Below are 24,918 nucleotides of genomic sequence, written 5' to 3'. Positions count from 1 at the left end.
GCCCGTCTGCTCCCCTCATCGTTGAGGGTGGTCCCTTTTTCTTTTGCTTTGAGTATATGTGTTGTCGGCGCCGTCTGTGAAGTAAAACTGTATAAGTGTTGCCGTGTGCTCGGTAGTCGGTAGTAGATCTGCATTGTGTTTCTCTTTTACATTTGCTTTTTGTGCAGAATTGTCGTGTCACTTTTACATTTGCTTTTTGTGCAGAATTGCCGTGTCACTTTTACATTTGCTTTTGGTGTATAATTGTATATGTGTGCTTTCCGTTTGCCGCGGAATAAATGTGCTTTATGTTGAACTGTTTCTCCCGTTTCGCTTCGTCTTTTCTTTTATTGAATCTCCATCTTACTTCACGTAAAGGGTTGGTCGTGGGCTAAAACGCCCGATAATTAATCGAACCGTCGAGGTTGACGATAACACCGCTCGGTTATCCTGATAGTACGGAACGGGTCGCTTAAAGTGGCCCGTGTCCGAAGTCGACCTGCGGCGAGGTGCGATCGCCCGGTCTACCCTCCGTGTGGGTACTTAGGTAGGTCAAATTTGGCGAGCAACCCTATCCCACGCGGGGGGCCGATTGGCACGATCGTGGTGAGGCCGAAAGGCCCACCCGTGACTAGTTCCCGGCGTTAGTCCGAGAGGGTCACGACGGGATTGTCCGTCCGGTGGGCGACGTGCCGCGATTTGAGTTACGTGGCCGCCAGCACGCCGGCGGGCGCGAATCCGCAACAATGTATATATATATATATATATATATATGTATATATATATATATATATATATATATGTATATATATATATATATATATATATATCCTTCAAAAATCTTTTTCTCTGAAGTGGCTGAACAGATCGAGGCGAAACTTTACTCGTACGACCGCCTCTCCATGAGGAACAAGAAATTCACACATATGACGTCATCGGTCATATGGTTTGGCAGCCATATTGGATTTACCCAAAAACCTATAAAAATCTTCTCCAGAACGGCTGGACAGATAGAGGGGAACTTCACACAAATGTTTCCCAAGCCTTGGGTGTACACATTTTTAATGTAATAATTGGAAGGTCACATTATTTGGCAGCCATATTGGATGGAAGTAAAATTTTAAACAAGCCGGAAGGCGGCCATGGGTCGCCGAGCATCCGATGACCTTTGACCCCTGATCTGAGTTAATCTAGTACTAAGTACTTACAAAATTACAATCGAATCGGTTAACCCGTGTTTGAGCAAGGGGCCTTTGAATGGTCATTTTGCCTGAACAATGCACTCATTGACCTTTGACCCCTGACTTAGCCGAGATAGGTCAATTTTTCCTGAAGCAATGTTGTAGTACCCATTGAGTACTCTGTACCTATGAACTTTCATTCGTACCAGTTAACCCGTGCAGGAGCAAGGGGGATTTGAATGGGCATTTTGCCCAAAAAATGCACTCATTGACCTTTGACCCCTGACCTAGCTGAGATAGGTCAATATGTCCTGAAGCAAAGTTGTAGTACCCATTGAGTACTATGTACCTATGAACTTTCATTCATATCGGTTAATCCGTGTTGGAGCAAGGGTGCCTTGAATGGTCATTTCGCCCGAAAAATGCACTTATTGACCTTTGATCCCTGACCTACTCGAGATAGGTTATTATGCAAATGAGCAAAGTTTTAGTACTCATTACGGTCTATAAGCATGTAAAGATTCATTTAATTCTGTTCAACCGTCTTGGAGCTTGTGTACTTTGAATTTTCAGCGGGAATGCTCAATGGCCCTCAGACACCCAAGTTGAGAGAGTTACCATTTGGAAACTATAAGATATAGAAAAAAAAATGGATGTCACATAGTGGATAGAGAATCACCTTAAGATTATGCATACCAAATCTCATCGAGTTCCATCTACTGATAACTATTCGGGATCAATTTCAATGAAAAGTACCGAAAATGCGGTTTGATATCGGAAATCCCCAAAGTTCGAGGGGGTGCTGTGGGTGAACAAAGATATAAATCGAAAATCCGGCTCGATCGTTTGTGCACAATGCATTCCAGATGATTAGTGTGAATTTCATGACCATCCGACCATAACCCTAGGAGTAGCATTTGGCGCGAAGGCACCTCCCGCTCTCGCATATTATCGATTTTTGCACTAATTGACCTTTGACCCCTGACCTAAGCGAAATCGGTCAATATGTCCTGAGGAAAAGTTGTAGTACTCATTGAGTACCATGAACCTGCAAAGTTTCATTTGTATCGATGCACTCACCTGGTCACTAGCGGGCCTTCAATTTTCGCCAATTTTTGCGCATACCCCAATTGTAGGAGGCCGTGCGGGTAAAGTATTCCATGTATCACAAAAACCGGAATATATTTGATAGAGCATCACCTGTAGATCATTCATGCCAAATTTCATAACCCTACGTGGGATAATGGCTTTCGGAATTGATTTCGCGTGAACGGTACCGATTTTGAAGGTTTTTCGGTTGTTGCTAGGGAACCAAAGTGTCCCGAGCAACCATTACAATTTCCAAAGCACTCGGTCATAAGATGTACCTACCACCCGAGTTTTGTCAAAATCCGCCCACGTTTACTACCAATTATGTTGATGACAAACGAACAAACAGACAGAATTGCTGACAATAAGGGTCACCTATTTTGGCGACCCAATAATGTTTACTCTGGAACTGCTTGATCAATTGACATGATGCTTCATAAATGTGTTGCAGTCGTGATGGGGAATACATGTTTTAAATTTCAACTTTGTCTCGGACACATGGTCTGGCAGCCAGAATATATATATATATATATATATATATATATATATATATATATATATATATATATATATATATATATATATATATATATATATATATATATATATATTATTTATATATATATATATATATTATTTATATATATATATATATATTATTTATATATATGTATATATATATATATATATATATATATATATATATATATATATACATATATATTTTAATGTCAGTTCTTTTTATTTTTATTGTTTTTTTTAAAATAAGGTTCACTTGGCTGAGCCTGGATATGTTTGAAGGGAGAGGAGTCGCAGCTGAAATGTGAATCCCATCCAGGTTCCTCCTGATGACTTCATTTTTGCTTTTGACTTGCTTGGGTTCCTTCTGATTACTCCAATGTAGAACTGTACCTATTTGGTCTTCCATTTCATTTCATTTGAATTTAATTTATTTTAATCCCATCCTAAATTCAATTTAATTATAATAAAAAACTGCACGGGTCAGATCAGGTGTCCAATAAAAGTGGGACGACTTGGTACCCATTCATCACTGCCAGCAGTTATAAAGTGGCAGTTCTAATTATGTCTCTTATTAATTATGTAACACACCAGTACACAAACACCACACAAAACTACACACACACCACACAAAACAAGTCCTGGCGAGGGTCTGCAATCTCTGATTGCTCTTTTTCTTGTGCTGTTTTTTTTTTAATTCAATGTCGAGGCTCATAGAAGTGTGAACACAGAACGTATAACAAAGGGAGCAGGAGACAAGAGGGAGTGACAGAGGGAAGCATAAAATAGTGGAGAACAGAGACATTCGGAGATCCGTGAAGGGGAGCGGGATGGGGCGGGGTACACAGGGTAAACAAGATTTTTTTTTTTCTTTGAAGTGTACTTTCACTTTGCACGACTACAGGGACTTTAAGGAAGGAAAGCAGGTAATTTGAAGGAGGTGGGTTTGGGGTGGATTGAAAGGGGTGGAATAGATCATTGTTTTCGATGGGGGAAGATAAGACATGGTGGTGAACAGCTATTTTAAAGACCTGGAGGGAAGAGTGGGATTGAAGAGAGTGTGGGAGTTTGTTTCAGATCAGTGGGAAAAAGAGGAATGAAAGAGTGAAGGTGGGCAATAAATCTTGATTTTGGCAGTTTCACCAGAAGTGGGTTGCTGGCAGACCTTGAGCGCCCTGCGGAAATATGAGGACATATCATAGACACGGGGGGGGGGGGGGGGTGTTCTGAGGCCATAGAGGAGACGGTGGAAGACAGAAAAATGACCGACCTGCCTGCGGTGAGAGACCCAGAGACTCAGCTTCATCACAGGAGATACTTAATATCCTAAAAGCCTTGGTTTCCACAGCATGAAGCCGAGAAAGGTGTGAGGTGAGAGCACCAGCCCAACGGGGAGAGCAGTACTCCATCATGGTGTGGATGAAAGGTCAGGAGCTCAGGTGTTCCAAGTAAGGACTTTGCACGATGTAGGATTCCCAGTCGGTGACTGGCTTTGGAGGCCAGCTTGGAAATGTGGCTTTCCCAGAAAAGATCATGGCAGATAGCGAGTCCCAAAAGCTTGAATGAAAGGACTTCTTCAAGGGGATTGTTGAGAAAGTATGTGGGGGGGGGGGGTTCCAGACGATCCTTTCGGCGCAGAGATAGTGAGAGTGTGCGATTTGTCCGGATTGAAAGACATGTTCCACGTGTTGGACCAGTTTGTGATTTTATCCATATCTGCAGAGAGCGAAGAAGCTGCTGCTTGCCGGTCTGAGGGATGACAGATGGGTGGAGTTATCAGCAGAGAGATAAAGAGGATTCTCCAGAGAGTCGGAGAGATCATTGATGAAAACCAGTTAAAGAACAGGGCCCAGAAACGCCACCTTGAGGAACTCCAACCTGGACAGGAAGATGGGCTGAGAAAACTTCATGAAAGGGCCACACGTTGGCTCTGACAGGAGAGGGAGTCTGCGAGCCATGAGTGGAGATTACCTTGGATACCATAGGAAGAGAGTTTCGTGAGATAGAATTTTAATACTAGAATGGTGCGCAGTAGAGCGCACACCTTCACCAGGCTGAAGTTTACGTTTTGTCTACTACTGACGAGCCGGATCTGCTTCAAATCAACCTGAACCAAAATCGAATCTGTTTGTTCTTGTCTGTTCCTGTCCACCAATTAGCGTTCAAATCTGTCCACAACTTTTTGAGATATCGTGCTCACAAACAAACAAACAAACTAAACAGACAAACAAACATGGGTGAAAACACGACCTCGTCCACTTTCTGTGGTGGAGGTAATATCTGATCAAAAGTTTCAACTTTATTTTGAAACCGATTTTAAACTAGCTTTGTTCCCTCTGCTACTTTTCATTACTGTCAAATCATTACATTTTAGCAAATAACATTTCTGCAGCAGCCCCTCCCAACTCCCCCCATCCCCCTCCTCCCCATACCCTTTTTTCATCCATTAGCCAGCTCAGAAAATGTATATGAGGAGTAAAAAGGATGGAGACTGGTTGAGGGGAAAGGGGAAGATTGTATGAGGAGCGAGAGAGAAGGGGGATATTGGATGACGTTGGTGAGTGGGATAAAGTGGAGGAAATGGTGTGGGGTAGTTCAGGAAAGGACGAAGTGATTGATGGGGAGAAAGTTTAGCAAGGTTTCCCTTTTCATGACGCTGCTGCTGTGGATCTGCCACACATACAGCACATGCTGTTTTGAACCCGTTCACCTTGAAACGAATAATCTATCTGTCTATACAGATAATAAATGTCAGTGTGTCTCCTCCATCATTCCGAAACCATGAAACTGAGCAGCCTGAAACTTTGCATGTGTACTAAGGGAACTCCAAGGGAGTGCATGAATGAAAACTGGGTATTTGGGTAGGGTTAAACACCCCTGTTGAAGATAAATTAGCATCCTTATTTAATGAAAACCAAAAACAGCTTACTGGAAGTTCCAAAATATAATTATTGGTATTCAGAGAACAAGATAAAATCTAGTATATGCTAAGAGTTTAACTTTTGATTCCTGCCAGTTCAGATGTTTTGTAAGCTTTCAGGTTGGACTATTTCTCCACGTTGAAACATGAATTGAGCACTGCTTTTTGAATCTTGATCAATCAGAGAGCTTGCCTGTGTCACGTGATGTGCATGATTGTGGAGCCTCGTCAGTTGTCACTGGTTCGTCATGTCGAGCACATCATCATCCTTGAGGTGCTTTATGCAATGCAAAAATGTTAAAAATGACCTTATTCACTCATTTAGCCCAGTGAGATGGAATAAATGTCACGAATGCTTGATGAGGTGTGTAGGAATCACCGGTGCTTGCCAATATGTAATTGCAAAGGATCACGAGCATCTTGGAGAAGTCGAGCGCAGCGACATTCCTGCCGAGCAGGTTTTCATGCCACCTGTTGTCGCCATTTTGTTAATAAGCGTCTGATCGAACTTAGTGCGAAAAAGCGACGGAAGAGGAAGCTGTGGTCCACCTCCTCTGAGTTTCAGGGGTTAGAGTTGAATGGTCTAGTTCTGGCCATCGGTCATCCCAAGCAAAGCCCGTGGAAAAATTACATTCACGATCATCCCTTCATGCCCGAGTAAGATGTCCTGCCTTCAGTGTCCATAATTTGCAATATGTTGGAACGCCACATTAGAGAGCCCCATGAAGCAACAAAAGACACCTTGTTGTGAGCTGAGACATTGACAGCGGGTGAGTAAGTTAGCCAGTAAATCTTCCAAGAGTTTGAAACTATCAAACCTCCTGAATGAGTGAAAAGAGAAAATGTAAATTATTTTATGCCTACTTGGATGACTTTTCAGGAAAACGACTGGAAGTTGACACACTGTGAAAGCATTCTGACATATTTCAGAGAAAAAGACCATGTCTCCCTTGAAGTGAGACATCACTAACTTTGCTATAAGGAACACCACAGATTCCTGTTGAATAGACAGAAACTAAGAACTGCACCTGAGAGGTAAAATTGATCATATTGAACATAACGGTAAGTTTATGTGGAATATTAAGGAAGGTCATGATCTGATATTATGTTTATGTAATTCCGGTGCCGACGACGACGCGGCCGACACTTCATTTGGCAGTGCGGTCATGGAGGAGGAACTAGTCATGAAGTATCCCGGATGACCAAGCTCATCACTTTATTTCCGTCGCCGAAGGATTCGCAGAGGGTGTTGCATTTGGGTCCGTTTGTTTCTTTGTCTGTCTGTCTGTTTGTTTGTCTGTCTGTCTGTTTGTCCGCACAGAACTTTCATGTTTTTCTCCGCAACCGCTTGTCAGATCGAGACGAAATTTTCACCATTGGTGCGACTGCTCATCTAGAATGTTTTTCAATGGTAATTATGATGTGATAAGTCACTTGGTGTGGCAGCCATATTGGAAAAATGGAAAAACTTTGGACCTCTGTATCTCTGAAACCACACCAAGGAAAAATTTGAAACTTGGCACATAGCAAGTACTCCTCATGGGGAATGAGTGTGATTTTTTTTTATGATGTCATAGGTGCCATCGTTTTGACGTCATAATTGCATATGTAGAACGCCACATCCGATCAGTATGAAAATTTTTGAGGGTCACCGAGGGATAAAATGGACAACAGAAAGTTTTTTTTTTTTAAATTACATTATCAGTCACGTGATTCGGCAGCCATGTTGTTGAAAAATAAGAAATAACCTTCAAAAATCTTCTTCTATGAAATGGCTGAAAAGATCGAGGTGAAACTTTACACATATGACCACCTATCCATGAGGAACAAAAGTCACACATATGACATCGTAGATCACATGGTTTGGCAGCCACATTGGATTTACCTAAAAACCTATAAAAAGTACACCACTCAAAAAGAAGACCTGGCGAATGTTTGCAATCTCTGATTGCTCTTTTTCTTGTTCTTCAAATGTGCTGAAAGAGAACGAACTACCTTCACAGACTATAAGAAAACGTACCTGTGCAGTGAATGGCACTTGGTATCATGCTTCAGGATAGAAATATCATGCTGCCAATTTGGGTAGTTGTGTTGCTGTTTATTTGCTTCAAAATGTTTTTGCCTCATCTAAAGCAGTAAAGGAGATAAATTTTCTGAAATTTTTTTTGGAAGTATATCGTAAGACTGGTTCACGTTTCAAGATGAAATTTGGTATAAGTAGTGCGGTTGCTATTTCGAAACGGTGAAAAGTCAGCATCTCCTCACTTCTAGATAGTAGATCTTTTTTTTTGTTGCTCTAGTCACCTCAAAATGTGCTCTTTGTTTTCTACAGGCCGGTTCAACTGAAGCGAAAGCTACGGCAGGACTATCCGCATCTTGTGTTCCATCAACCATTCATGGGGAGGAAAAGTCGGTTTGTATTCGGTGAAATGCTCTCAACCGGAGCTGTTTTTGACCACTTCAAAGGACGATTCTTTCACAGGGCTGTCGGATGGATGGAAGTCTGCACAGTGATGTTCCAGTCGTTGAGACTGAATCAAGTCATCATTCAGTAGCTTCAGCACCTAAGGTTGATATCCACCAAGCAGTGCTCATCATAAAGAATGCCTTGCAAAGAATACCTGTCCTGGACTGTCCTTGGTCACTGACTGCCGCAGATGTTGCGCTTGCACCTGCTGAATATACCATCCCCATTGAACTGAATAGCCTCCTTGTCTGAGTGTTGGAGTGTCAGATGATCCGAAATGACAAACTTTGTCGAGATAGATTGTGACGCCGATGTCACATTCACATCAATCTGCCAAGATGTTGTTTACTTGGCTTCGAAAGGTCGTCCCCTGATGTGATAAATGCCCCATCCCCTGATGGACATGGATGGGATGGGCAGTATCAAACAATGAAGTTTATCACATGGATGACTATGGACCCAGCCCCAGAGTGTGTCCTCAAAGAGAATGTTATTGGAACTGTGTGAAAACTCGTAGTGAATGAGGGCTGTGCTCATGTTGAAGGTCGAATTTGGCTTACAACGATTTTTGTGGGTGGAAGAATTGTAAAAATTATACCGCCACTGACCAAGAACAGCGCCTGTGTGGGATGGGGTGTGGATCTTGATTGCGACGGCACTGATGACGTAGATGATTAATCTGAAATGCCGGTGTTTTGTTGCATTAATTTGTGTTACTGCATTCTAAATACTATGAATTTATATAATCTACAGATATACTGTATAATGGAGCAAGTGTATGTGATTATGTATGTACGTATGTAGATGTATATCCACTCTTCACCCATTGGTTGGACAGCTGACCGGATGTCACCCACAATTGTAACCTGAAATACTTAACCTGAAGTACCCAGAGCGCCTAGAAGAGCCCCACCCCGAGGAACTCAAACGACCCCAAGGACACAAAAGACACAAGGACCCAGAAGTCCCCGAAGACGCAAAAGACCCCAAGGACCTGAAATACCCTGAGAACCCAAACGCCCCTGAGGATCCAAAAGAACCCAGAAGTCCCAAAGGACTCCTCAGACCCCAAGGACATAAAATACCCTGATGATCCAAAAGCCTCTGAGGACCCAAAATACCCTGAACACCCAAAATACCCCAAAGCCCTAAAAGACCCTTAAAGATCCAAAATACCCCAAAGACAAAAGAAGACCGTAAAGACCCTGAAGACCCTAAGACTGAAAAAACCCAGAAGACCATAAAACACACCGAAGACCTAAAATACCCTGGAGATCGAAAGATGCAAAAGACTGAAAAAACCCCCCACAAAGACTAAAAAGTTCCCAAAATACCTTAAGGACCTAGATGACACAAAAGACTTCAAACACCCAGAAGATCCAAAAGACCCAGGGGACCTTGAAGACCAGGAGGACCCAAAATACCTGGAGGACCCAAAATATCCAATGGACCCAAAAGATCCAACGAGACAAGATGGGACCCATGGAAATTCTACATAATGTAAAATGTGACCAGATTCCCAACCCCCCTCCCTCCTCCACACACATGCAAACCCAAGTCTTCAACCCCCCTCCCAACTCTATCCTCTATCTGCCCCCCCCATCACAATGCCCAAACTCTGTGCCACCCTCCCCTTGCTTCAAATTCCCCAAAACCCTCCCAACCCAAAATCCTCAACTCCCCCACCCCCACACTCAAACCCCTCGATCCCAACTTTTCCCCCCTCTGCCATCCTCCCACAACTCAACTCTTCATCCTCTCCCCTTGTCTTCTCAAAGTCCTCAACTGCCCCAAACACCAAGTACTCAACTCCCCGACCAACCCCAAGTCCTCAATCCTCCCCCCTCCTTTCCCAACATCACAATGTCCCTCTTCCAACTCCATGCACCCCCACCCAATAGTCTTTGTCCTCCCTCCCCATTTCTTCCCATTCTTAACAACCCAAATGAAGGTGCTAGTATACACAGGGAACTTTGATGCATGAGAAAGCCATTTGACCTATCATACCTGCATTTTTCCTGTTCTCGTTTGTTTAGAACAATATTAAAAGTAAATAAAGATGGAATGTTAAATTCACAATCATTTCCCCCTTTTCTTCCCTTATCCTCACTCAAATTCATGGATCGGCGTTTGTTTGTCGCGCTACTACTCCTACAGTTCTTGGCCGATTACATCCAGACTTGCTTCATGGAATCAGCGTGACCCCAGTTATTGGATGGGGGTGTTTCTGTCATTGCCGGTGGTCTTGTGGGGGAGGGGAGAGACACAAATTCTCGATGTAAACGTGTAGCACCCCTTCCAGGTTTTCTCTGGTATTACAAGCCTCCACATTTTCCAGTGCAGTGAGGTGTTGTGAATTATAAGCAGAAGGTTTGTTTTTGCTTCATGCATGTAACCTACGTTTTGTTTTGTTTTTGCCTCCAGAGCTGTCAGTTGCCTACAGACCGCCCAAATGAAGGTATGTGTCAGAAGAACGTGTTGCTTGCGTGGAACAAGATCGCCCGTTGGCCAGGTACTCTGATAGTATACATCATAATCACGAATTTGTGTCCCAGTGTTACTAAATATGAACTAATCGGTTTCATTCGGCATTGTAAAGTGTGATGAGTGTGATGGAAAATGGAATGTGTTTGCCAATGGAATATGATCATGAGATGCCATGTATATCTATATCCTTGGTTAGCAGTCTATATCCTTGGTGAGCCGGCGTTCACCTCACAGGGGTCTTGATCCACCATTTGTTTCGGCCTAATCAAAAATACCTTGCCCTGGAACAATACTGGTTCAATGTCTAATTGAAGATAAAGTACTGTTATATAGGCATATTCCATCATTGCACATGACACAGGCTTCTCACCAAATATTAGCTCTCGTACGAGCCTCGACAGCGCTGTCGCCTTTGCAACTGCGTCTTGAGTGGTTTTGTCTGCACACGAACAGATCACCGATTTTTGGAAGTTTTATCTCATAGACGGTTGGAGATACTTGAGCTCAAAGTTAAAGAAACCTACAGTGCGTTGCAATATTTTTGACAAAAGTGTCATTTTCACAATTTTACTGAATCAAGTATGTGCCACTCAGAGCCTTCAAAATCGCTTTGCCAGTAGTACACAAGAAGGTCCACGATTGTCCTGTATACCGAGGCCCAACTACATTTCATAGAGAAAATACTGCACCGAGAAGTTGTCATCAGGGCTCAACATGACCTCCTTTGACCTCGACATATGAAGTAATTGGCAGGATTTCAGAGTTAAACTTTTTACATGAGTTCAGACATATTGTCAGCTCTCCAAAACTGTATAGCAATCATATAATTGAGAGATGAGAACGAAATCCATTTTCGAAGCATAATTCGTCGTGTCAGGTTGCAGTCTATATCCTTGGTAAGCCGGCGTTCACCTCACAGGGGTCTTGATCCACCATTTTGTTTCGGCCTAATCAAAAATACCTTGCCCTGGAACAAGCCGCACATGCCTCTGGTGTACATTTGAAGACTGAACAACACGTCTTCTGTCATTAAATGAAGGCACCGTTTTGAGGCAACAAAGGTACATTTTGATTACAAGTCATGCGGAGGAAATGAGCTAATGCATGTTTTGTTTGCAGGAGAATGCAGGAGAAGGGGTGGGGTGGGAGGAGGGAGGGAGAAGGGGTGGGGTAGGAGGAGGGAGGGGAAGGGGTGAGGTTGGGTCGGAGGAGGGAGGAAAGGGGTGAGGTAGGGTGGGAGGAGGGAGGAGAAGGGGTGGGGTGGGAGGAGGGAGGGAGGAGAATGGGTGAGGTAGTGTAGGAGGAGGGAGGAGAAGGGGTGGGGTGGGAGGGGGAGGGAGGAAAAGGGGTGGGGTGGGAGGAGGAAGGGAGGAGAATGGGTGAGGTAGGGTGGGAGGAGGGAGGGAGGAGAAGGGGTGGGGTGGGAGGAGGGAGAGGCAGGGGTGAGGTTGGGTGGGAGGAGGGAGGAGAAGGGGTGAGGTCGGGTGGGAGGAGAAGGGGTGGGATGCGGGAAGGAGGGGAAGGGGTGAGGTTGGGTGGGAGGAGGGAGGAGAAGGGGTGGGTGGGAGGAGGGAGGGAGGAGAAGGGGTGGGGTGGGAGGAGGGAGGGAGGAGAATGGGTGAGGTAGTGTAGGAGGAGGGAGGAGAAGGGGTGGGTGGGAGGAGGGAGGGAGGAGGTGGGGTGGGAGGAGGGAGGGAGGAGAATGGGTGAGGTAGAGTGGGAGGAGGGAGGAGAATGGGTGAGGTAGGGTGGGAGGAGAAGGGGTGGGGTGAGAGGAGGGAGGGAGGTGAAGGGGTGGGTGGGCGGAGGGAGAGAGGAGAAGGGGTGGGGTGGGATGAGGGAGGGAGGAGAGTGGGTGAGGTCAGGTGGGAGGAGAGAGGAGAAGGGATGAGGGAGGGTAGAGGGAGGGAGGAGAAGGGGTGGGGTGGGAGGAGGGAGGGAGGAGAATGGGTGAGGGAGGGTGGGAGGAGGGAGGAGAAGGGGTGAGGTTGGGTGTCGGGAGGGAGGGAAGGGGTGAGGTAGGGTGGGAGGAGGGAGGTGAAGGGGTGAGGGAGGGTGGGAGGAGGGAGGAGAAGGGTTGAGGTCGGGTGGGAGGAGGGAGGAGAAGGGGTGGGGTAGGGTGGGAGGAGGGAGGAGAAGGGGTGAGGTTGGGTGTAGAGAGGTAGGAGAAGGGGTGAGGTAGGGTGGGAGGAGGGAGGAGAAGGGGTGAGGGAGGGTGGGAGGAGGGAGGAGAAGGGTTGAGGGCGGGTGGGAGGAGGGAGGAGAAGGGATGAGGTTGGGTGGGAGGAGAAGGGGTGGGATGCGGGAAGGAGGGGAAGGGGTGAGGTTGGGTGGGAGGAGGGAGGAGAAGGGGTTGGGTGGGAGGAGGGAGGAGAAGGGGTGAGGTAGGGTGGGAGGAGGGAGAAGAAGGGGTGGGGTGGGAGGAGGGAGGTTCAGGGTGGGATGCGAGAAGGAGGGCAAGGGGTGAGGTGGGAGGAAGGAGGGAGGAGAATGGGTGAGGTAGGGTGGGAGGGGGAGGAGAAGGAGTGAGGTAAGGTGGGAGGAAGGAGGAGAAGGGGTTGGGTGGGAGGAAGGAGGGAGGAGAATGGGTGAGGTAGGGTGGGAGGAGGGAGGAAAATGGGTGAGGTGAGGAGGGAGGAGAAGGGGTGGGGTGGGAGGAAGGAGGGAGGAGAAGGGGTGAGGTAGGGGAGGAGGAGAAGGGTGAGGTGGGGTGGGAGGAGGGAGGAGAAGGGATGAGGTAGGGTGGGAGGAGAAAGGGGTGGGATGCAGGAAGGGGTGAGGTTGGGTGGAAGAAGGGAGGAGAAGGGGTGAGGTGGGGTGGGAGGAGGGAGGAGAAGGGGTGGGGTGGGAGGAGGGAGGGAGGAGAAGGGGTTGGATGGGAGGAGGGAGGGAGGAGAATGGGTGAGGTAGGGTGGGAGGAGGGAGGGAGGAGAAGGGGTGGGGTGGGAGGAGGGAGGGAGGAGAAGGTGTTGGATGGGAGCAGGGGCGGAGGAGAATGGGTGAGGTAGGGTGGGAGGAGGGAGGAGAAGGGGTGAGGTAGGGTGGGAGGAGAGAGGAGAAGGGGTGAGGTAGGGTAGGAGGAGAGAGGAGAAGGGATGAGGGAGGGGAGAGGGAGTGAGGAGAAGGGGTGGGGTGGGAAGAGGGAGGGAGGAGAATGGGTGAGGTAGGGTGGGATGCAGGAAGGAGGAGAAGGGGTGAGGTAGGGTGGGAGGAGGGAGGAGAAGGGGTGAGGTAGGGTGGGAGGAGGGAGGAGAAGGGGTGAGGGAGGGTGGGAGGAGGGAGGAGAAGGGTTGAGGTCGGGTGGGAGGAGGGAGGAGATGGGTTGAGGTAGGGTGGGAGGAGGGAGGAGAAGGGGTGGGGTAGTGTGGGAGGCGGGAGGAGAAGGGGTGAGGTTGGGTGTAGAGAGGGAGGAGAAGGGGTGAGGTAGGGTGGGAGGAGGGAGGAGAAAAGGGGTGAGGGAGGGTGGGAGGAGGGAGGAGAAGGGTTGAGGTCGGGTGGGAGGAGGGAGGAGAAGGTTTGAGGTAGGGTGGGAGGAGGGAGGAGAAGGGGTGAGGTCGGGTGGGATGCAGGAAGGAGGGGAAGGGGTGATGTTGGGTGGGAGAAGGGGTGAGGTCGGGTGGAAGGAGGGAGGAGAAGGGGTGAGGTTGGGTGGAAGGAGGGAGGAGAAGGGGTGAGGTCGGGTGGGAGGAGGGAGGAGAAGGGGTGAGGTGGGGTGGGTGGAGGGAGGAGAAGGGGTGAGGTGGGGTGGGTGGAGGGAGGAGAAGGGGTGAGGTGGGGTGGGTGGAGGGAGGAGAAGGGGTGAGGTGGGGTGGGTGGAGGGAGGGAGGAGAAGGGGTGAGGTGGGGTGGGAGGAGGGAGGAGGAGAAGGGGTGAGGTGGGGTGGGAGGAGAAGGGGTGAGGCAGGGTGGGAGGAGGGAGGGGAAGGGGTGAGGTAGGGGAGGAGGAGAAGGGTGAGTTGGGGTGGGAGGAGGGAGGAGAAGGGATGAGGTAGGGTGGGAGGAGAAGGGGTGGGATGCAGGAAGGAGGAAGGGTTGCAGTTGGGTGGGAGGAGGGAGGAGAAGGGGTGAGGTAGGGTGGGAGGAGGGAGGAGAAGGAGTGGGGTGGGAGGAGGAAGGAGGAAGGAGAAGGGGTGAGGTAGGGTAGGAGGAGAGAGGAGAAGGGATGAGGGAGGGGAGAGGGAGGGAGGAGAAGGGGTGGGGTGGGAAGAGCGAGGGAGGAGAATGGGTGAGGGAGGAGAAGGGGTGAGGTTGGGTGTAGGGAGGGAGGAGAAGGGGTGAGGTAGGGTGGGAAGAGGGAGGAGAAGGGGTTGGGTGGGAGGAGGGAGGAGAAGGGGTGGGGTGGGAGGAGGGAGGGAGGAGAAGGGGTTGGGTGGGAGGAGGGAGGGAGGAGAATGGGTGAGGTAGGGTGGGAGGAGGAGGGAGGAGAAGGGGTGAGGTGGCGTGGGAGGAGAGAGGAGAAGGGGTGAGGTAGGGTGGAGGGAGGGAGGAGAAGGGGTGGGGTGGGAGGAGGGAGGGAGGAGAAGGGGTGGGGTGGGAGGAGGGAGGGAGGAGAATGGGTGAGGTAGGGTGGGAGGAGGGAGGAGAATGGGTGAGGTCGGGTGGGAGGGAGGAGAATGGGTGAGGTAGGGTGGGAGGAGGGAGGAGAAGGGGTGAGGTGGCGTGGGAGGAGAGAGAGGAGAATGGGTGAGGTAGTGTAGGAGGAGGGAGGAGAAGGGGTGGGTGGGAGGAGGGAGGGAGGAGAAGGGGTGGGGTGGGAGGAGGGAGGGAGGAGAATGGGTGAGGTAGGGTGGGAGGAGGGAGGAGAATGGGTGAGGTCGGGTGGGAGGAGAAGGGGTGGGGTGGGAGGAGGGAGGGAGGTGAAGGGGTGGGTGCGCGGAGGGAGAGAGGAGAAGGGGTGGGGTGGAATGAGGGAGGGAGGAGAATGGGTGAGGTTGGGTGGGAGGAGAGAGAGAGGAGAAGGGATGAGGAAGGGTAGAGGGAGGGAGGAGAAAGGGGTGGGGTGGGAGGAGGGAGGGAGGAGAATGGGTGAGGGAGGGTGGGAGGAGGGAGGAGAAGGGGTGAGGTTGGGTGTAGGGAGGGAGGGAGGAGAAGGGGTGAGGTAGGGTGGGAGGAGGGAGGAGAAGGGGTGAGGGAGGGTGGGAGGAGGGAGGAGAAGGGGTGAGGTTGGGTGTAGGGAGGGAGGAGAAGGGGTGAGGTAGGGTGGGAGGAGGAGGGAGGAGAAGGGGTGGGGTTGGGTGGGCGGAGGGAGGAGAAGGGGTGAGGTAGGGTGGTATGCAGGAAGGAGGAGAAGGGGTGAGGTAGGGTGGGAGGAGGGAGGAGAAGGGGTGAGGTAGGGTGGGAGGAGGAGGAGGAGAAGGGGTGAGGGAGGGTGGGAGGAGGGAGGAGAAGGGTTGAGGTCGGGTGGGAGGAGGGAGGAGATGGGTTGAGGTAGGGTGGGAGGAGGGAGGAGAAGGGGTGGGGTAGGGTGGGAGGAGGGAGGAGAAGGGGTGAGGTTGGGTGTAGAGAGGGAGGAGAAGGGGTGAGGTAGGGTGGGAGGAGGGAGGATAAGGGGTGAGGGAGGGTGGGAGGAGGGAGGAGAAGGGTTGAGGTCGGGTGGGAGGAGGGAGGAGAAGGTTTGAGGTAGGGTGGGAGGAGGGAGGAGAAGGGGTGAGGTCGGGTGGGATGCAGGAAGGAGGGAAGGGGTGATGTTGGGTGGGAGAAGGGGTGAGGTCGGGTGGAAGGAGGGAGGAGAAGAAGGGTGAGGTTGGGTGGAAGGAGGGAGGAGGAGAAGGGGTGAGGTCGGGTGGGAGGAGGGAGGAGAAGGGGTGAGGTGGGGTGGGTGGAGGGAGGAGAAGGGGTGAGGTGGGGTGGGTGGAGGGAGGAGAAGGGGTGAGGTGGGGTGGGAGGAGGGAGGAGAAGGGGTGAGGTAGGGTGGGAGGAGGGAGGAGAAGGGGTGGGAGGAGGGAGGGAGGAGAAGGGGTGAAGTCGGGTGGGAGGAGGGTGGGAGGAGGGAAGAGAAGGGGTGGGATGCAGGAAGGAGGGAAGGGTTGCAGTTGGGTGGGAGGAGGGAGGAGAAGGGGTGAGGGAGGGTGGGAGGAGGGAGGAGAAGGGGTGAGGTGGGGTGGGAGGAGAAGGGGTGAGGCAGGGTGGGAGGAGGGAGGGGAAGGGGTGAGGTAGGGGAGGAGGAGAAGGGTGAGTTGGGGTGGGAGGAGGGAGGAGAAGGGATGAGGTAGGGTGGGAGGAGAAGGGGTGGGATGCAGGAAGGAGGGGAAGGGTTGCAGTTGGGTGGGAGGAGGGAGGAGAAGGGGTGAGGTAGGGTGGGAGGAGGAGGGAGGAGAAGGAGTGGGGTGGGAGGAGGAAGGAGGAAGGAGAAGGGGTGAGGTAGGGTAGGAGGAGAGAGGTGAAGGGATGAGGGAGGGAGGAGAAGGGGTGGGGTGGGAAGAGGGAGGGAGGAGAATGGGTGAGGGAGGGAGGAGAAAGGGGTGAGGTTGGGTGTAGGGAGGGAGGAGAAGGGGTGAGGTAGGGTGGGAGGAGGGAGGAGAAGGGGTAGGGTGGGAGGAGGGAGGAGAAGGGGTGGGGTGGGAGGAGGGAGGGAGGAGAAGGGGTTGGGTGGGAGGAGGGAGGGAGGAGAATGGGTGAGGCAGGGTGGGAGGAGGGAGGAGAAGGGGTGAGGTGGCGTGGGAGGACAGAGGAGAAGGGGTGAGGTAGGGTGGAGGGAGGGAGGAGAAGGGGTGGGGTGGGAGGAGGGAGGGAGGAGAAGGGGTGGGGTGGGAGGAGGGAGGGAGGAGAATGGGTGAGGTAGGGTGGGAGGAGGGAGGAGAATGGGTGAGGTCGGGTGGGAGGGAGGAGAATGGGTGAGGTAGGGTGGGAGGAGGGAGGAGAAGGGGTGAGGTGGCGTGGGAGGAGAGAGGAGAATGGGTGAGGTAGTGTAGGAGGAGGGAGGAGAAGGGGTGGGTGGGAGGAGGGAGGGAGGAGAAGGGGTGGGGTGGGAGGAGGGAGGGAGGAGAATGGGTGAGGTAGGGTGGGAGGAGGGAGGAGAATGGGTGAGGTCGGGTGGGAGGAGAAGGGGTGGGGTGGGAGGAGGGAGGGGGGTGAAGGGGGGGGTGGGCGGAGGGAGAGAGGAGAAGGGGTGGGGTGGGATGAATGAGGGAGGAGAATGGGTGAGGTCGGGTGGGAGGAGAGAGGAGAAGGGATGAGGAAGGGTAGAGGGAGGGAGGAGAAGGGGTGGGGTGGGAGGAGGGAGGGAGGAGAATGGGTGAGGGAGGGTGGGAGGAGGGAGGAGAAGGGGTGAGGTTGGGTGTAGGGAGGGAGGAGAAGGGGTGAGGTAGGGTGGGAGGAGGGAGGAGAAGGGGTGAGGGAGGGTGGGAGGAGGGAGGAGAAGGGGTGAGGTTGGGTGTAGGGAGGGAGGTGAAGGGGTGAGGTAGGGTGGGAGGAGGGAGGAGAAGGGGTGAAGGAGGGTGGGAGGAGGGAGGAGAAGGGTTGAGGTCGGGTGGGAGGAGGGAGGAGAAGGGTTGAGGTTGGGTGGGAGGAGGGAAGAGAAGGGGTGGGGTTGGGTGGGCGGAGGGAGGAGAAGGGGTGAGGTAGGGTGGGATGCAGGAAGGAGGAGAAAGGGGTGAGGTAGGGTGGGAGGAGGGAGGAGAAGGGGTGAGGTAGGGTGGGAGGAGGGAGGAGAAGGGGTGAGGGAGGGTGGGAGGAGGGAGGAGAAGGGTTGAGGTCGGGTGGGAGGAGGGAGGAGGAGATGGGTTGAGGTAGGGTGGGAGGAGGGAGGAGAAGGGGTGGGGTAGGGTGGGAGGAGGGAGGAGAAGGGGTGAGGTTGGGTGTAGAGAGGGAGGAGAAGGGGTGAGGTAGGGTGGGAGGAGGGAGGAGAAGGGGTGAGGGAGGGTGGGAGGAGGAGGGAGGAGAAGGGTTGAGGTCGGGTGGGAGGAGGGAGGAGAAGGTTTGAGGTAGGGTGGGAGGAGGGAGGAGAAGGGGTGAGGTCGGGTGGGATGCAGGAAGGAGGGGAAGGGGTGATGTTGGGTGGGAGAAGGGGTGAGGTCGGGTGGAAGGAGGGAGGAGAAGGGGTGAGGTTGGGTGGAAGGAGGGAGGAGAAGGGGTGAGGTCGGGTGGGAGGAGGAGGGAGGAGAAGGGGTGAGGTGGGGTGGGTGGAGGGAGGAGAAGGGGTGAGGTGGGGTGGGTGGAGGGAGGAGAAGGGGTGAGGTGGGGTGGGAGGAGGGAGGAGAAGGGGTGAGGTAGGGTGGGAGGAGGGAGGAGAAGGGGTGGGAGGAGGGAGGGAGGAGAAGGGGTGAAGGGGGGTGGGAGGAGGGTGGGAGGAGGGAAGAGAAGGGGTGGGATGCAGGAAGGAGGGGAAGGGTTGCAGTTGGGTGGGAGGAGGGAGGAGAAGGGGTGTGGTAGGGTGGGAGGAGGGAGGAGAAGGGGTGAGGTGGGGTGGGAGGAGAGGGGGTGAGGCAGGGTGGGAGGAGGGAGGGGAAGGGGTGAGGTAGGGGAGGAGGAGAAGGGTGAGTTGGGGTGGGAGGAGGGAGGAGAAGGGATGAGGTAGGGTGGGAGGAGAAGGGGTGGGATGCAGGAAGGAGGGGAAGGGTTGCAGTTGGGTGGGAGGAGGGAGGAGAAGGGGTGAGGTAGGGTGGGAGGAGGGAGGAGAAGGAGTGGGGTGGGAGGAGGAAGGAGGAAGGAGAAGGGGTGGAGTGGGATGCGGGAAGTAGGGGAAGGGATGGGAGGGGAAGGGGTGAGGAGGGAAGAGAAGGGGTTTAATGGGAGTCTGGAGGGAGGGTGGGATGATGGAGGTGAAAGGCTGGGAGGAGGCAGGGGAAGGGGTGGAAGGAGGAACCTGGCTTTGCCCGGTAATATTGGGTACCTTTGCTCATCTCTAAATACTGTACATGCAAGTAGCCTTATTGTGTCTGACCGGGATAAACATCGTAACCACCGCACGTAAAATGCCTAATGACACCTCATTTAAGAGCTCTTGGTTCCAGCCAGTGCATTGGGAGGTTTACAAATATTATTTGTGCAATTTCGAGTTATCATCACATTTGTTGTGCATGTGGTGTGCATGCTCAGTCATTGGTTTGAGGTTCAACAAGAAAAAGATCAATCAGAGATTGCAGACACTCGCCAGGACTTGTTTCGTGTTGTATTTGTGTTGTTTCATGTGCTGTATTTTGTGTACTGGTGTGTTACGTGATTAATAACAGACATAACTGGAACTGCCACTTTATTACTGCTGGCAGTGATGACCGGGTACCAAGACATCCCGCTTTGATGCAACCCCGCTTTAATCAGACACCTGACCCTGACCTGTCACGTTTATTATTATTCAATTGAATTTTAAATGGGATTAAAATAAATTAAAATTAAATCAAATGGAAGACCAAATAGGTACAGTCGTACATTGGAGTCATTAGAAGGAACCCAAACAAGCAAAAAGCAAATATGGTCATCAAGAGGAACCTGGATTGGATTCGGGTTTCAGCTGCTGCTCCTCTACCCTCAGAGACCCATCCAGGCACAGCCAAGTGAACCTTATTCAAAAAAATAAAATAAAAAGTACCCAGATTGAAAAATAAATAAATAATAAATCATGGCTGCCACACCATGCATCTGATCAGGTTGAAATTTAAAGCTTGTATTCCTCATCACGACTAGATCAAAATTGTGAAGTTTCATGTCGATTGATTAAGCGGTTCAAGAGAAATAAATTTTCTAAACATTTTTGCTCAATCCAATATGGCTGCCAGACCATGTGACCTATTAATTATTCATGAACACCCTGGTATCCCCAAGGCTTGGGAAACATATGTGTAAAGTTTCCTGTCCATCTGTCTCGCCATTCTGGAGAAGATTTTAATAGGTTTTTTTTTTATTTTTTTAATGTTGAAGGCTGCAGGCACAGACTGAATATTCCTTGTCGAGGCCAAGCCTTGAATAAAAGAACTGCATGAATAGAAAAATAAGGAAAGAGAGAATGGTCTTAGAATTTTTGAGAAAATAAAAAATCTGCTTTTTGAAAAGGGGAAGATCATAAGTGTTTGGGAAGACATTAGAAGGTAAAGAGTTCCAGAGTTTGGCAGTGGAGGGGAAGAAACAAACATCGTAATGGCCCACCCTTGAGTTGCCAATGGCCACACAATAATCATGTGATGTGGTGGTTTTTCGAGTGTTCCATGGTCTCGCTAATGGTGGAGGTACACAAGCAGCAAGTTCTCGGGAGCAGAAACCGAAGTAATATCTGTAGAAAAGAGAAAGAGAGCCTACTTTGCGGCGTAATTTTAGCGGGTCGAGTTTTGAGGTCACATTGGTAGAGTTGACAAGTCAAATAACTTTGGATTCAATTATCTCCAGTAAGTATGTGGAGCTGGAACCTCCCCAGATGTGAGAGCAGTACTTTATACAAGGACAAATCAATCCTTTATATAGTTAGAGCAACTGTTCAGAGGAGAAGAATCTTCGACATCTGAACAGGACTCCTAATTTATTCGAGGCAGACTTAGCTATTTGTGTAATGTGTGGATTCCAGGATAAATTTGATGTTAGAGTGATACCTAGTAGGTTTATTGTATCACATGGTGTAATTGTAGAGCTTTCAAAGGAGATTGGAGAGTTGACAGGAGATTTAGATCGAGAGATGGGAAGAAATTGAGTTTTTCAAGCATTAAACTTAACTTGATTACATTTGCCCCACTGGGAGATCTCGTCCAAATCCGAATTTAAAGAGGTGGCTGTGATTAAACGAGACTTAGATCGAGTGAGGGAAGACGGGGCGGATGGGAAAGATATGGAGGAATGTAATGTTGAGTCATCAGCATACGAGTGTATTTGGTTATTTGTGGAAGAAAAAAAGTCATTGATAAAATGAAGGAAGAGTGTTGGGGGCAGAATGGAACCCTGAGGTACATCGCTGTTGATAGGGAAGGGGGTTGATGTTGAACCATCAACAATTAGGGAGATGGAGCAGTTGGAGAGAAAGCTCGATATGAGAGAGCAGAGTGAATGAGAAAAGCCGAAAGAGGGAAGCTTGGATATCAGACTCCGATGCCAAACTGTCTAAGTCTTTTGAGATAGCAAGGCCTACAACAAAGGATTCCCCAAAGTCTCTCAAAGAAGAGGCCCAAACATTCGTAATGTAAAAAAGGATTGCACCTGTAGATCTTGCCTTGTGAAAGCCGTATTGGTGGTGAGATAGAAGATTGTGAGATTCAAGATGCTTGAGAAAATGGGAATTGAGAAGACATTCAAATAGTTTGGAAGTAGTGGAGCAATAGGATGGTAGTTGGAGCAATAGGATGGTAGTTGGAAGGGTTTGAACGATCACCCTTCTTTAAAATAGGCTGTACTAAGGCATGTTTCCAGGTAAGAGGAAAAGTTTGGGTTTTTAAAGAAAAACACAACAAAGGTTTTTATGTCCATAGAGAGGATTATTTTTTTGACTGCATGACAAGAGATGATAGGGAGGGACATAGGATTGGTGAGGGGAGAATCAGAGGGAGATGGAATATTGGTCATCCAGAGTGGAGTTAGAGGAGAAAAGAGAACCAAAAAGAGATGCTTTATCAGTCGGAGAGACAGCGATAGTATCATCGGAACGGAAAAGCCAAGGAAGGGTAGAGCGACAAGTTGTTGGAGATACTTTTAGCTCAGGACCAGAAAGATCTATTCGTGGAAGAAGATGAGAGGTTGTCACATTTATTTTGAATAAAGGAATGCTTCGCTTCATGAATACCATGTTTGCAATGATTTCTGGCGGATATGAAAGCTGAATGCGAGTCAAAGGAAGAAGAGTTTTTCCATGTCCGATATGCGGCATCCCATGCATGAATTGCCACCGAGGAGGAATTATTGAATCAAGAATTGGTTGGAGAGATAGACTTTAAAGAGAAGGCGATATAAGCCTCCATTCTTGCAACAATAACCTCAGCTATACGTTCAACAGAGAAAGAGGCATCGCCCAAGGAGAGGCACTAGTCTTTCCAGGGAAAGTGGGAAGATGTGGGAAGATTTCAGCCACTCCCTGTGGTGTATATTTAAGTCTCCGAGTCTCCATTGATTTATTGTAAATCCAATATGGATGCCAAACCATGTGACCTATGATGTCATATGTGTGCACCTTTTATTCCTCATGGATAGGCGGTCATACATGTAAAGTTTCACCTCAATCTGTTCAGCCATTTGAGAGAAGATTTTTGAAGGGTTTTTTTTTTTTTTAACAATATGGCTGTTGAATTATGTGACCAATGACGTCATCATTTATTTTTCTGTGGATCGTTTTATCCCTCGATGACCCTCCAAAATTTTCATACTGATCAGATGAAGCGTTATATGTATGCAATTATGATGTCATAGCGAAGGCACCTATGACATCATTAAAAAAATCACACTTATTCCCCATGAGGAGCACTTGCAATGCGCCAAGTTTCAATTTTTTCTTTGGTGCGGTTTCAGAGACAGAGGTCCAAAGTTTTTCCGTTTTTCTAACATGACTGCCACTCCACGTGACTTATGATGTCATTATCAATAAAACATTCCACATGAGTAGTTGCTCCGATGGTGAAAATTTCATCTCGATCCGACAAGCAGTTGTGGAGAAAAACACGGAACAAACAAACCAACAAATAAACAAACAAACAGACCAAAATACAATGCCCTCTCCTCCGGCGAGGGTTAAAAAACAACAACATAACCACAAACTATTTAGTCAATTATGTCGATGTATAATTACTTTTCCAGAGATTTACTTCACTGAGAAACCTTAATAATCTTAACAGTTCGTGACTATTATGCTGTTAAAGGAAAATCGGAGCAAAAAACAAGAAAAAGAGCAATCAGAGATTGCAGATCCTTGCTAAGATGTGTCTGTGTGGTGTATTTTGTGTGGTGTTTGCTTGCTGCTGTTTGTGTGGTGTTTGAGAAAGCAGATTTATGTTCATGCAGCACACAAACAGACCTTTTCGGTTTTATTGCACAGATTCACATTCCAATCATATGTATTTTATAGACGTAATCACATTCCAATCGTACGTACTCTATAAACATATGCAAATTCAAATAACACATACTCTTCAGATAAAATCACGTTCCTGAAAGCAAGTACTTTATTGACGTGCTCGCATTCTCAATTGATTTTGATGTACCATACACTTTATAGGGTATTGAATGCTGCCAAAGCAGTTTCTTGACAAGGTTTAGACTGGGTGGTTTGCCATTGCCTTCCCAAAATTATTTGTTCATGCTCAATCATTTTAAATCCTGAACTTCAAACGAGGAAGCAGCTCGTACCATTTTAAAGTCTTTGGTATAACTCAGCTGGTGTTTGAACCATCGACCTCTCAGAATCAGAGATGATGCTCTAATCATTATGCCACCGAGTAAAGTGTGATTGGAAATTCCAATTGTACATAATTTATAGACATGCATTCCAATTGTATGAGGGTCGGTACAAAAGTAATGCCTCTTGTTTTATTCGGCAATAAATATAATCACAATCACAACGAGAATGCACTCGGTAGAGCGCATCCCTCCGCCACGTAATGCCTGATCCACGAGGACACATCGGACCCAATACATTTTTGAAATATCATGCGATGCAGTACAGTATCGTTTTGGCCCTATCTCTCAATGGTGAAGAATCACTATCCTGCACACAGACAGCTAAAAAGACAAATAAACAAGAAGACGTTGTGCAGAGCACGACACTTGCAAAATCCAGAAAACAAATTTGATCTCAAAAAAATTGGTCGTTCAATTCAATGAGCAAACATGCAACTCCTCTTCAAATTTCAAGTCGATGAGATTAAAATTGAGGAAATTTAGAAATACCGCGTGAGTTATTGATCTTGGGCCCATGTTGACCTTTTGGTCCATGTTAATCTCAAAAATAATTGTCTGGTTGATTTCTCGTGGGGCAGAGAGGCAAATCAATTGTGCAATTCATGACTAAAGCATGAAAGTTCTAACATACCATCTACATACCATAAGGTTTCTTTTCAGACGTGGAGCCATTCTGTGTTTGACCTTTAATGACCTTGAGAGGTCAATGACCTCGAACATCGAAGATAACTGTTTTTTTACCATCCCATCCTTCATTATAAACATGTTGAACGATGTAAACAATGGATTTTTATTCCAATAAAGATGTGTATATATATCCTACAGAGTGTTTGTGGTTAATTTCAGGTACTTTGATGATCTAAATCATTTAATTTTCATTGGTCCAACACATTTCATTATGATATTTTCACGTAAAATCATCTTAGATTGCGCTAACACTATTTATGCTTTGTGTGTTTCAGATAGCCTGTCAGACTC

The 24,918-nt window shown here is 48.9% G+C and overlaps 1 pseudogene across 1 annotated transcript in view; it reads left to right on the top strand.

Moving 5' to 3' along the window:
• Positions 1 to 24,918, top strand: part of LOC147029176 (uncharacterized) — a 157,277-nt pseudogene that overhangs the window by 30,796 nt on the left and 101,563 nt on the right. The window lies entirely within an intron of this gene.

This window comes from Eptatretus burgeri, chromosome 4 (assembly GCF_056783735.1).
Source record: "Eptatretus burgeri isolate ZD-2024b chromosome 4, Ebu_testis_v1, whole genome shotgun sequence".
Lineage (NCBI taxonomy): Eukaryota > Metazoa > Chordata > Myxini > Myxiniformes > Myxinidae > Eptatretus > Eptatretus burgeri.
This window is presented reverse-complemented; position numbering and strand designations above follow the sequence as displayed.